Source organism: Echeneis naucrates, chromosome 12 (genome assembly GCF_900963305.1).
Source record: "Echeneis naucrates chromosome 12, fEcheNa1.1, whole genome shotgun sequence".
NCBI classification, from domain to species: domain Eukaryota; kingdom Metazoa; phylum Chordata; class Actinopteri; order Carangiformes; family Echeneidae; genus Echeneis; species Echeneis naucrates.
The window spans coordinates 12,494,851-12,508,070 of NC_042522.1; positions in this window are offsets into that span (position 1 = coordinate 12,494,851).

Genomic DNA, 13,220 nt, shown 5'->3' on the forward strand with positions numbered 1-13,220 from the left:
TCCTAGAAATTCTTGCATGTGCTGAACAGAAGTTGTTTCTGCTATCAGTGGCTTCCACAGGCCGATCCTGAGTAATCTCTAAAATATTGCACAAATAACAATCAAAGCAGCTTCCTGCACTGGCTGGGCCAATGAAAGTAAATCCAGCTTGGTGACGGCCAGACAGTGATTTTGTTTCACATTTCTGCCCAAGACACAGGCACATGCAAGGAAGAAGAGCATAAAATGGATAAAAAAAGAGCCCTTGGCTGTGGACCAAACTCTGGCCATATCAGTTAGGCTTTGCTGCCACGTGGCATATGGTACAAGACAAACTGTCAGCCTTTTTCCCTCCTGTGCTTGCTTCGAGATGACAGGAGCAGGAGCACGTTTGTGTCCCGGCAGCAGGCATCAGGCAGGCTTAGCGGTGATTTGGGGGGAAAAGGGGAGAAAGACAGAGCATCTTGCCGTGGCGAGCAGCGATGCGTCTGCTTGGCTGGGCGTTGGGGGGGCTACTCAGTAGCTGCGGGGGACAGCGCGGTGGCTGCGATTGTGAAGAAACTGCAAATTGATCAAATTGTGGAGGCAAGACTTTGGGCCTATTATCTGGGTCATGTCAATGTCTCTCTGGTCTCCGGTTGGTCACAGGGGCCGGATAGTTTGTGTGTGTGTGTGTGTGTGTGTGTGTGTATATATGTCTGTGTGCGAAGACTTGAAGCTTTAAGAGCCAAAATTGTGTGTTGAGTCAGAACCCTCATGCACATGCTATTTACACCATGCCTCTGTAACAAACACCAAACACTGTCTCTATTAACACCAGTGTGATACTTCCCATCACTTTGTGTGAAGGTGAATCAGAGGCCAAACTCTGCAGATCACCACTCTGAAGCAATTACTGATCCTTGTTTATTTTGGTCTGGAGTTTTTCTGAATACAGAAACCGTCCAGATGACAAGTGAAGTTGCCATTTCCTGATATGCAACCCGACATCTACGAGTCGCATTGTTCCCTATCAGTAGTGATCACAGCAACGGCCCTCTATCAGAGTTGACTTCAGCAGAGCATATCGTGGCTATTAGCCTAGCATGGTGCGTGATCTCTCCGTCTTGTCTTGTTGCTGAGGGTGCTGTCCTGTGTAGTGTAGGGACACATGCATGAGGGAGGGCATTGTCGTCACTTGTCACCACGCTTCTGTCACACTCCCTGGAATTTCAGTGGCTCCCTCCGGTCCCTTGTCACTCTGCCTGGCTGCAAACAGCTGGTTACCAGAGCCAGTGCCGTGCCAGTTAATGTGGAAGAGGGTATGGTACATGCTGGCATGAAATCCGGTACTTTGAACAGATTATATTTTCTTCTTCATGTATTAATATTAGAGTTTGGTAGTAATCCTACCATAGATACTTTTTTGTTTTGTTTTGTACAAGCTAATGTAGAACAGGCTTGATGCAATCCGCTTCTCATTCCAGTGACCAAACAGCCCAATTCCTTGTAAATCAGCAGTCCTGATATTAGCTGTTGAAGGCTAAATGGCCATTATGGATCCTCAACACTCTGACACGTTGTGACCTGGCTCCTCTGGTGAGGTATGTGGCGCTGTGTGTGGGAAGCACATACACACATATACATGCATAACTGCTCACTACTCCGTGTGTGGGCCATGTTTGCCACCACTTAGTGACAGGTCAGACTCCCATGGTGTGATCAAACAGCAGCAACAAGTCTCTAGAGTTCCCACAACACTCCGCCTGGTGGAGAGTGGACAATAAAAACAAGAGTGGTGGGCTTTCATCACAGGCTTTGACAAAGCCTGGCCTATTCCTGCTCATTCATTTGGCCTAACGTTTTAAAGGTCAGCTAGAGATGTAAACGGACCTTTACTGTCTGCTGTGAGTAGCTCTAAACGCAACATACTGTATACACTGTGCCTGTTGCTGTTACCAGCTGGGGGCATTGCTGTAAGCAATCTAAAATTTAGCTTAATGTATTGAAAGGTAAAACCAAAATCGAGAACACCTGAATTGGCATTAGTAATCCCCACAGAATAAAACTGTCACACACCTATAGCACAGTGTTTGAACCACATAGTCAGTCTCCCCAGAGATTAACCAATAAGAGAGGGGGGGCCAAAGCATGGCTGTATGAATTTGATATTTCCCTTTCAATCACTTATGCTGCTGCTTCCGCTCTATAATGCAAACCTTCTCAGGAGCCAGACAGAGCGAACCATGACACCAGTACATTGTTGTATGTCGACCCCTTGGGTGCAGGGCGAAGATTTATTCCGACTTGTGCAAACAGCACTGATTAGCTCTATAAAACTGGCTGAACAGGCTGATGGTCAGTCAGCCAAGAGGTATTGTAGTAAAGAGGGGGCACTATCTCTAGCGCTATCAGTCCCGGCCCCTGTCCTCCACTAATGGAATTGTCCTCCACCCCAGGTTGTGTATTACCATAGATCTGTAGGATAGTCTCACTCCAGCAAGAGAGCCCAGTGATTTAATAAAGGGCCCCTTTCTGAATCACTTACAACACAACAACATCAAGACGAGCAAGTTCAGACATATAGCAAATAAATAAACAGAGGCGTCCTTTGGACATGGAGTGTGCAACTCAATCACTGTATGTGAGTGTGTGTCTGTCTTTCATTGACCAGCATGATTACTCAAATAAGCTGTACTTTTACTCTGAAGAAGAAACCAAGAGGGACGAGTGCTTCATGGTGAATGAGCCCGATCACGTCTCACTTTATACTGAAAGCTTATTTACATTAGCAGCAAAGCTCCCTTTTATTCTTTACATTTCATATTACAAGCCACTTTAAATTTTGTGTTAATTTCAATGGTAATAGTTCTGGAAGAAATTTTGGCATAATAGGTTTTTATGACATTGGAAATCCAAGAGTTCAAAAAGACCTTTTTTTTTTTTTTTTTTAAGAATAACAATAGACATATCTATGTGTGTTATCAATACTGTATCTGTAAATTTGCAGCTCCCATATATCCCTGGTGTATATGGACTCTTTCTTCTTTTCAGACTTTGTGTACAACTGGCTGATTGCCAAGAGTGAGTGACAACTAACCAAACAATAGGCTACAGATAATGACATAACGCAATTTAATGCTTTCCACTTCAAATCGATTGTTACACCTTGGGGTGCAACATTTTAAGATTATGTTGCTTTATCCAGAAGTTTAATATATCATTTTTGAAGAGGCAGCAATTTTTTTTGCTCAGCCTCTCATTTAGCTCAACAAAGTAGTAACTGCTATCTGGCCGTCAGCAAAATTTGGACTGCATTCAGACCGGCTTTATTACATCTGTGGTGTGAAAAGTACAGATTGTCTTGGTCTTTGTAATCAATTATTTAGTTCTGTCTACTTTTGCCCTAAGTTTTTATTCATTGTGCCGTGCAGAATTGCGTTTGTTGAGTGAGAATTAATGTATTTAATCCCCATGTTGTTCAAAAATTTCACTCACCTCAAATTATGAAGAAAGTATCATATTAACTTACAGTGGCTTCTCACTAAACACTCATTCTGCCCATATAACTGGCGCTTATACAGCAGTGGAGTATCTGTGTGGGCTGTGCTGGCGGGCAGCTGATTGGCCTCTGGTTCCAAGTTACGAGCTCCTGGACCACGGTGTCATTACCTCTGCACACACCTAATGAAGTTATAGCAGGACTGGGGCTATGGGGCAACGACTCCCTGTAGATTGCTTGGGTCTGGGCCTGCCGTAGCCCACACACACAGAAACACATTCACACATAAGTATACACACAAATACGCGCATAGACACGCATATGGTCAGGGGATTGTTATGGCGTATGCAGTCCCAAACCACTGCATGGTGAGTGGTGCGAGCAACACTCACTCCTCAAGTAGCCCCTCCTTTTCTTTCATTTCTCCTGCTCCTCTTCCCTAAATTAAGACGGCAGGGTCGATTGATGTCTTATCTGTGGTCTAGTGAGCAGTGAGGAATAGTCTCACTGTCTCTGTGTCATGGTAAACACACACTGAGTCCCTTTGACCACCCTGGAGCAGTCGTTGGCTAACTCTTAAAAAGACCACGCAACGCAGTTATCTTTTATGACCTGCCAGAAAACACTGGCTGTGGGGAGGCTATGGAAACCCATTCAGGCCTTCAGAAGGTGGGACACAAGTTGTACCCTGAGTCCTGTCTCAGGACTAACAACTTTCCAGTAAAGCCCGAAACGAAGTGTTGTGTTTTTCTCGCAGCCTGTCTTATTTAGCCTGTTTTATTTCTGCAGCAAATTTTAGCATTTTAATTTGTGTTGGTATTTTTTACGCCTCTATGTGCAAAAAGACATTATGAGGGAGAGAGATGAGGAGCAATGTGCTGAAGAGGTGTCAAGCCACTGTGGTTAATGGACAGAACATCAACCCCGAGACCACGAGTGCTTAAGGCCTTTATTGATGGCGATGTTGATGATAGGTGTGATTATGTTTGGCTGAAGATAAATGGTGTATCTCCAAAATTATTGTTGATACAGTATTTGAATCTTTTTTTATTCGTAGGCCAAGTTAAAGAAATTGCTACTACAGCTCGTTGGATCTGTGGTATGTTCCTGTGCAGAGACTCTGCCTCTGCAGTCGGGACATGTCGAAGGTTAGCATTGTAAATCAGTACACTGAGGTTGGTCACGTTAAACAGCCTTTACCTCCTCTGTCTGCTGTGCAGAGGCAAGAGCAGGAGGGAACCTACCAGAATGACAGGTATCAATTCCTGAAGCCGTCCCTCCTGCTCGTCTCATTAAAGGGAAGATAGATGGACCTTCTGGCTCCAGCACGTCCGGGGAACTGCACACACTACTGTGGGAGCGAGATAAGATAAAAAGATTTAAATTGTAGATTTTATGGGAGTGACTTTTTTGATCATGTCCAGTTTTTCATGTGTTTCACAGCAATTTCATTAATTGCTTTGATCCCCCCCCCCCCCCAACCACAATCCAAACCCATTTATGTGGAAAGGCCACCTTTTTCTTTTATCACTTTCCTTTCTCCCACCACTTCTCAGAATGTCCTCCGTTTCACTCCCATATGATTCATATGTTCATTATGCTTACTGCCGCTTAGTGCCTTGACCTCAGTGATTCGTTACAGGATTGAACTCAGGTCTCTCCTAATTAACAGCAGCCTTTATAGGTCATGACAACCTCAAGCTGAGGCTGCTGATTTTCTGCATGACCCTGAATTGCAGTGAGACTTGTTCTCTCTGTTAGAGAGCTAAACATGGGAGGGAAAGCCCATCTTTAAGTTTTTTTCTTTTATACTGAGGCCTGGATTATGATTAGGGCTGTGTTCATAATATAATTAAGGGTGAGTCAGTTTAACGAGAAAACCTATTTGATACTGTTAAGGATGTGGAGATTTAATTTAAAGTTGTTTTTTTTCTCTGTTAGTTTAAACTAAATAATAAACCTTTTTTTTTATGATGCTGTTTTGGCAATGCTTGTAAGTTAATAAATCACAGATCAGTAAAGCATTATTTTCAGTTAAGTGTTTTCCTTTTGACATTGAGTTCTGTTCGAAACATTTTAAGTGCTATGGCTAAGGGTGTTACTACAATTACACTTCATATTCCATTCAGTTTTCTTCAGGGCCCAGTTAAGAAGAAAAACTATTTAAACACTCTGTTCTGAGTTTATTATTGTGTTGTATTGTTGTTTTCCAGTTCACCACTGTAACATTGGGAAATAGAGAAAACTGCCAAAATGCTTAGCCACAGATTTAGTTTTTAGAATTTCAGTGTTTGCATGCTAGTATGACATTTCAGCTCTCAGCCCACATATGCTGTCCTTCTATTTTCCAGTAGTATGGTCACCATGGCCACTATCAGCAAATGCTCCTTTGACCTATTGTTGCTGTCCACTGGCAACAATCTTTCCAGATAATAACCTGAATATCTGCAAAACTGGGGCCTTCACAGAAGGACTCTCATTGTAGTGATGTGTGCATATGGAGGCCGTACAACCGCAGGGTCAGAGACGAGTGCATGTGTTGGTGTATTGTACGGGACAGGCGGTGTCATACCAGGGCCTTCACAGGCCTGCTGATTGTCCCTGTAGAGAATAAAGATGAGGGTAAGGTCCGTCTTCAACATGTCCCCAGGCCCTGAGCACAAGTGGGGAGCCTGCTAGCCGAAACTGGTGTGCCTGTTTATCATCTTACCAGGGGTCCCCACAGTTGGCAGTAGAGCCTCGTGTACACGGACTAGAAATGTCTTGTGAGTATGGGCAAACACGCTGTGAAGACAAGAATATGGAAGCTGACAGAAATAAACGTGGGTTGGGGGAGAGGCGAGAGGCGAGAGGCGAGAGGCAAGAGGAGAAGCAGAAAGCGATGGGGGTCCCGAAGTGCTGAAGAGATTGTGCTGGCATGGTGGCCAGAGGCCTTTCAGCTGAGCGGGCACCACTACCTCTCCTTTCTCCCTCCGAGGAGCTGTGTGCTGGTGCTCCGACGCCGGCGAAGTGTATGTGACACACAGATGCAAACAAACGCACAGTCAGACACCACTGTGGCTCCATCGCCAGCATTCGCTCACCATCATGTTTATCTCTGGCTGTGTGTGGCAGTGTTTCTGTGTTTGTGTGCTTGCCTGACGTGTGCACTTTAAATCACAGACATGCATTTATAAATTTAGTGGTGTGCTTGTTTGTGTGAGTACTCATTGTTTATTGTGTTACCTCTGATCAGTACTAAGATCTTGGAACCACAGTATCACTTAACTGATGAGATTCCTAACAGTGCCAGCGGGCAGTCTGTACATGACACATAACAGACATGATGTATATGTGTGTGTGTTGCTAAAACGTGAACTTTATGTTGGCAGAAACTAAAGCCAATAACACAGAAATAAAAACAGCAGAGGGAACAACATGAATGTTTTGTCAAGAATACTCATTTAAACGTGGTTGTGTATGTAATGCAAGATATTTTCAGGTATAAGTGAAAAAAGGAAGTGTGTTAGTCAAAGAAATGTCAACACATCCTGGATTAACTGTTTTGTTTTTTTTTGTTTTTTTTTTTTTCTCCAGTGGGTAATTTTTTTTCCAGCATCATGGCTCAAACTGGAAGTATTAAGATATTTCCCAACAACTCTTTGCTTTTCTTTACTCTAGTGCTTGAATTCATTCCTCATCCCTCCTCAATTTTTATCGTTGGTTTCCACTCATCTCATCTTCATCAAAGTTAGGTGAAAGGGAAGGTGATGATGTAGACAGTGTTGGGGGCAGGTCGTTGGAAACTTTAGGGCCTAGTGATAAGTCACAGATACATGCTCTCCTTACACTCTTTCTTCCTCTTTTGTCCCACCCTGACTTTCCTCCCTACTTCTCACCCTCAGTTTCTGGGGATAGAGCAGGGCAGAGGTTTGGGGCTGGGGTTAGGGAGAGCGTAGTGGCGCCGGGGTGCTGCAGATGCAGTAAAGCGATTCTGATTTGTGCCCACAGCCATCAGCATCACTCTGCTTAGCTTGTCAGACTGTAGGAGCGTCAAAGCACACGGTCTGGGACTGCTGTCAGTAGCAGTAATAGATATCATTTCAAAACCATCGGACCTGCCCATTGTGTCTGGCTCAAACCAGTGGCTGGGGCCCGTCTTGGCCACGGTTGGATGGGCCTACTCGGCGTGCGGCGCACAGGGGTCCTGGCGCCGGGCTTAACTGTTGGGTCACGGTCTGATATGTAGACATTCATGGATGGTTAACTCAGTAAATGTGTTGATGTGGCTGGAGAGCTGAAGAGAATGAATTGTTGGAAATATGCTCAGGCATAAGTAACGTCATGTGAGGCGGGCTTACAAGTGTAGAAAATATGTCAGAAATTTTGGGATAAATTTGAATGACATCTGATATGGTGTGTGTCTGCTTCAGTTGGGTCTCTGTTTCAACTATCCATCACATGAAGATGTCACTGATGCGCACACACAAACACACAGAGGATCACGTTGTCCCCATACACCAATCAGAGCCTTTGCTCAGCCTCTAATGGCAATTAACTACTCAGCCGGTGGTGCAAAGAATCTGACATCACAAATGTCACTCTGCATTAGGCCCAACTTAGATCAAGTCTCCCTTCAAGATATCTAGGCTCTCTGGTGCTGTTTGTGTGCGTTTTGGCACATCTGCATTTTGGAACGGGAATGTGTGCTTATGTGCTGCATTGTGTATCTATGCCCTAATGTGTGACGGGCATCTCTTAGCAATGAGGAGGTAGTATACATATGTGACCAAAGCTTTTATGCACCTGTACATGTACTTTTACACATGTATGCTTGTGTTTGTGTTTTTGCATCACATACAGTAAACATACGGATTAAACCCTTTGAGGAGCCATTGATTTCATTGAATTTCACTGGCCTTGATGGAATATCGTTAAATGTGAATATCATCAATGTGATCCGTGCTGCTTCTGCTCAATGCAGTTACAATGTCCACAATAGACTACCAAAAGAACTAGGGCACCCAAAGAGCACATGACACTGTCTGCTTTCAGAATTGCCTGGTGACAATATGCCCCAAGCAAAGAACAGGGTCATTCATTGTATTAGCCAACTTTATAATTAGTGGGGCACTTACAACTTGATAAATGTTGTTGGACATACAGAGTTTCCATTATCACACTGTGCAAGTGCACACATCAGCACTGTTATCCTTGAAGTTCTATTTATTGAATTTTATTATTATGAGGGGAAACTCATTAGCTGCCTGGAAAGTCAAAGGAGGGCTGATGGATGATGAGCAAACAAAACATAGACTTTGATACATATTTCTTTTGTTATGACCAGCTTTTATTTTAGAAGACAAATATTACATGTAGCATACAAAATTTTGCATGTAGGCTCATGAAAAATTATTTTTCATTTTGTCGACGTAAAAACGGCTTTTACGTTTTTTCCAAAACATATTTGTTTTTACAAACCAGTATACAACATCTCAAGAGCACAGAGCTGATATAGACTACGCTAATTAGGGTGAGTTTAAAAATATTTTAAGATTTCAATATCTATAGGCTGGATATTAATAATCACATATGCCTAAAAAAATTATTACAAAAGCTTTGGCATTAAATCAGGAAGAAACGTGCCATTGCTGGTCCCTGCAGAGAGGCGTGTGAAAGAGAGAAGGAAAACAGATGAACGGATGAGAAAGAGAGAGACAGCAAGAAAGAATAAAGATCAACAGTAAGTTAACACAAAGTGCTTACAATGCACTGCCACTTTACCTCAGCCATCCCACCCCCCCACCCCCACAATGACCCCCCCACCACCACCACCACCATCACCCACCCCCTCTTCTAACATGCTCTCGTCAGCTAATTATCCAGAATTAGAATCTCCTTTCACACCACTGGTGTCAGGATGCCTTAGCTTGATCTGTCAAGGCCCCTCATGACTGGGTGCTAAACTCACGACAGTTGATGAGTGCGAAGCCCGCCAAAGCTAATTGTAAGTGAAAAGCTGGACAGGACTGACAGTGCAGGAAAGCAGAGAAGAGGAGGGAGGGCTCTTTACTGTGAGGACAGATGAGGGAGGGAGGTTTTGTTTGTGTTTTGCAGGTGGGAAGGGAGGGTGGCACTGTGAGCGGGTGCCCCTGTTTGCTGACCAGATTAGGGAGTAAAGGGAGGGAGACAGGGTGGTTTGAGGGTCCTGCTGGACTGAAATATCTGCTCAGCAAGAGAAAAAAAAAAAAAATGGAAGAGAGGGAGGAAAAGAGAAGGAGGAAGCAGAGTGTGAAAAAAACAGGTAGGTGTGATAGAAGGAGGACAGCAAATCCTTTCTTTCAGGGCATGTCGGCCAGGATCTTGCTCATCACTCCTCATGGCCTGTGACCACCATCAGCATGACAACGCAGGGGTAGTGTGTATTTGTGTGTGTGGTCTTGTGTGTCCATACATAATCATACATTTATATAACATTTATTTTTATTTTTATTTTTATGTGACTATGTATGTGTGACATATTACAGCATAGGAGAGCCCTGTGATATACTGGATGCCTGTGTGCTGTATGTTATGTGTGCATGTATTTGTTAAGAACACGCAACACGCATTTTATTGATGAGTGTGTGTGGCTCTGTTCCAGAGCGTGTTATTGAATTTCACAATCTTAAAAATTTACTTACGTTAAAGCTCAATATGCAGTATTACACTGGCATCTGTGATAGACTCTGATCTTCAACCTTTTGTTCCATATCAGAGTTTTTGTTGTTGTTGTTGTTGTTGTTGTTGTTTCTGGATTTCTCCTTGCAGATGTAAGTTAATGTGCCTCCTATTCTTTGTATGCCAGCTGGCCTGCTTTGAATGTTTGTTAATGTAATCTTGGGTTAAATGTTTCCTTGCCAGGCCAAATTAAGTGTGTCACCGGCATAGAGCGGGCGCAATGTGGCATGATGGGAGCTTGTCACCTGTCTCTTCAGGGCATGTCTGGCAATGGTAGAGTCAACACTCATCGCACACTTGGTTGATTAATAAATAGTCAACTTTCTTGTAAATGGACCAAACCCTGAAAACAGCGCAGTTCGTATGATAAAATATAACTAGATTCATGAACGTTGGATTCTGCTGTCCGTTAAAATAGAAGGAATTCATAAAATCAGACATACCGTTTCTATTGAATTGCTATACTTACTCAGAATATAGAACTATAGAAAGTATTTGGTTCAAGTCTACCTAATTTTGCAGTCACAGCAGTTTTATTGCTCAAATAAAGACATTTTCTGCATTCCTTCTCGAAACTGAATCTTGATTGCAAAAGATGAAGGCAGATTTTCAGTGTTAAATTGTTGCCTTTTCCTGGAAAATACATTTCCCTCATGCTCAATATCTTGCAATATATAGGAAGGGTTATTTATAATAACTATGTTGGGGAAACAACTGTTATTTTCCGGGCTTTTTAAACAATTATTCATAAATCCATGTTTTACTCCTCCACAGATGAGTGGTGATTGTCTGAACAATGATAATGCATTGTTGTGTAAATGATTATACCCATTACCTTATAAATCCGGAGTAGCTGTTGACCTTCCATTTATGTGTTTGCTTGAAAGCTAAACATGCAACCACTGGGATTCAGCAGTCAGCCAGCAGCCTCCACTCCAACAGTACTTTCACCCACTTGAGGGCTGGAAACAGCTTTTTTCCCCCCCAGCTAGTGTAGATTTGTGTGGATTAGGCCTCAGCTCTACAACCGAGGGCTTGGAGAGACTCTATGTAGAATTGGCCAGGAAGCTGTTTGGGATTGGATGCTGTTCCTCCCCTCTCATCATTACTCTCAAACCCTCACAAAGGGCCCAAATCTCCCAGTGCCTTTGAACCTGTGTTTCAAAAAGAAAGACATGTCCAATGGAGGGTCTTTCTTTATTATTCTTTTTACTGAAAGGAGGGGAGAGAGGAAGAAATGAAGGGGGAAAAAATGAGCTTTAGAGCCTCATTTTCCCGCATGCTCTACCTCCTTGGTTTTCTTCCGGCCTTGAGCCACTTGTTGGAGGAAAAGACAAATTTCTGGAAAAATTCCTAGTGGTTTTTCTTTTTTCCCCTCCAATCAACCAGCACCCTCATCCCCTATTTTTTTGGCAGAGAAGGAGAGAGCAAAAGAACGAGAGGGAGAGAAAAGAAAAAAAAAAAAAAGCAAAGGGGGAAACATGGTTAAAGGAGGAGACGAGAAAGAAGGGGCTCAGGAGGCAGCTGTTGGAGAGGTTAGTTCGAGATTTCCAGCCATTAACTTCAGGCCTTGCCAGCTCACCCACTTGAAGCAGAAAAGGTCTTGGGGTAAGCCAGAATGCCAAAATGAAAAGGGACGGGACCCAGCTTGATCTTGTGGGGAAATTGTTTACAAGTGGGACCCTCAATTCCACAATGGAGCAGAGTGCAAGAAAGAGAGACAGCAAGAGAAATTCAAAGAAAGGAAGGAGGAACGAAGGAAATTGTTTATTGGAAGAGTGAAACAAATCTGCCAAAGCACAGCATCAGAAGTGAAAAAGAATGGAGCAGGAGTGATTAAGGATGGACCAGTGAGGGCCTTAGATGGGTGCTGGGGTGGGGGGGAGGGGCGTCAGCAGTTGTGACACAATGAGTGGAGGACCTATGGGATAGAGGGCAGGGGGTCTCTTTCTCTTTTCAAAGGCAGGATAAACAAGGAAATGAGTCTGTAATCATTTCCAGAAATCGCCTTCCTCTTTGCTTCTCTGGGTCGTCTACCCAACTCTATTAGCAGGCCACGGACTGATTAAAGAATTGAACTGTATCAAAGAGAAACACGAAGAGTGAATCCCCAATCCACTGCTGTTGACCTGAGTGATGCATCAGGTACGGTTTGTGTTTTTGCTGGCACCCAGGTTCGGTTGCTGAATCTTAATTTCATAGGACAAGTGTGTATAGCCTCAAGCACACATCACCGAACCAATCAGATGGTGCTGTTGCACAGTAGTGCACTGTTAATAAGAAGATCACCACGCATGTTAATAAAAAAACAAAAGTATAAATGCACATCCAAATTGTTTACTTGAACTAAATAATGATAAAAATAAAATAAACTTGAGGTCACCTGTTTGCTGAGGAATTATTCAATTTAAGCCTGACCTGATAAGATTTTACAGTTTGACTCTGAGCAGTTCGGTGCCATTTGACGTTCATTTTGGATGGTTTATCTACAGATTATTGAGCAATAATTAATATATAATATATTTTTGAACTATTTATCTATTATCTTGGTTTTTCCTGATGTTAATTATTAAAAATAGATAAGATTATCTCACTTGTTGTGCGAACCTTCGAAGAGCTGTAATTCCCTGCTATCATGACCTGTGTAGCTTGTACCTGTCAACAGGTTAACTATTAGTCACCAGATTAAATGCAAGTCCTCCCCTTACTTTAGATCCAACATTAATGAGATGGTAACTACTAAGATGGATATTTCCTCTATGCATATATGAGGTATGCACTGAAGCTGAGCAACCTTGTGCTATTTTGCACTTACTGACGCGTCTTTGGAATAATGCGTATGTGTCCTATGTTAACATAAGATTTCTTTAACTAATGGAAACTTTTTGTGGGTAAATGAGGCCAGAAGGCCAGATGATCAAGGTGACCTTTTCATTCTTCCACATAAAGTATGGCCGCAATAATCTCTGGATTTTGCATGTGAAGTAGAGAGGATTAGTGCCATGTTATATTTGTCTCATTTTATTATCGAAGACTTTGTTAGCTGTATGTATTATATATA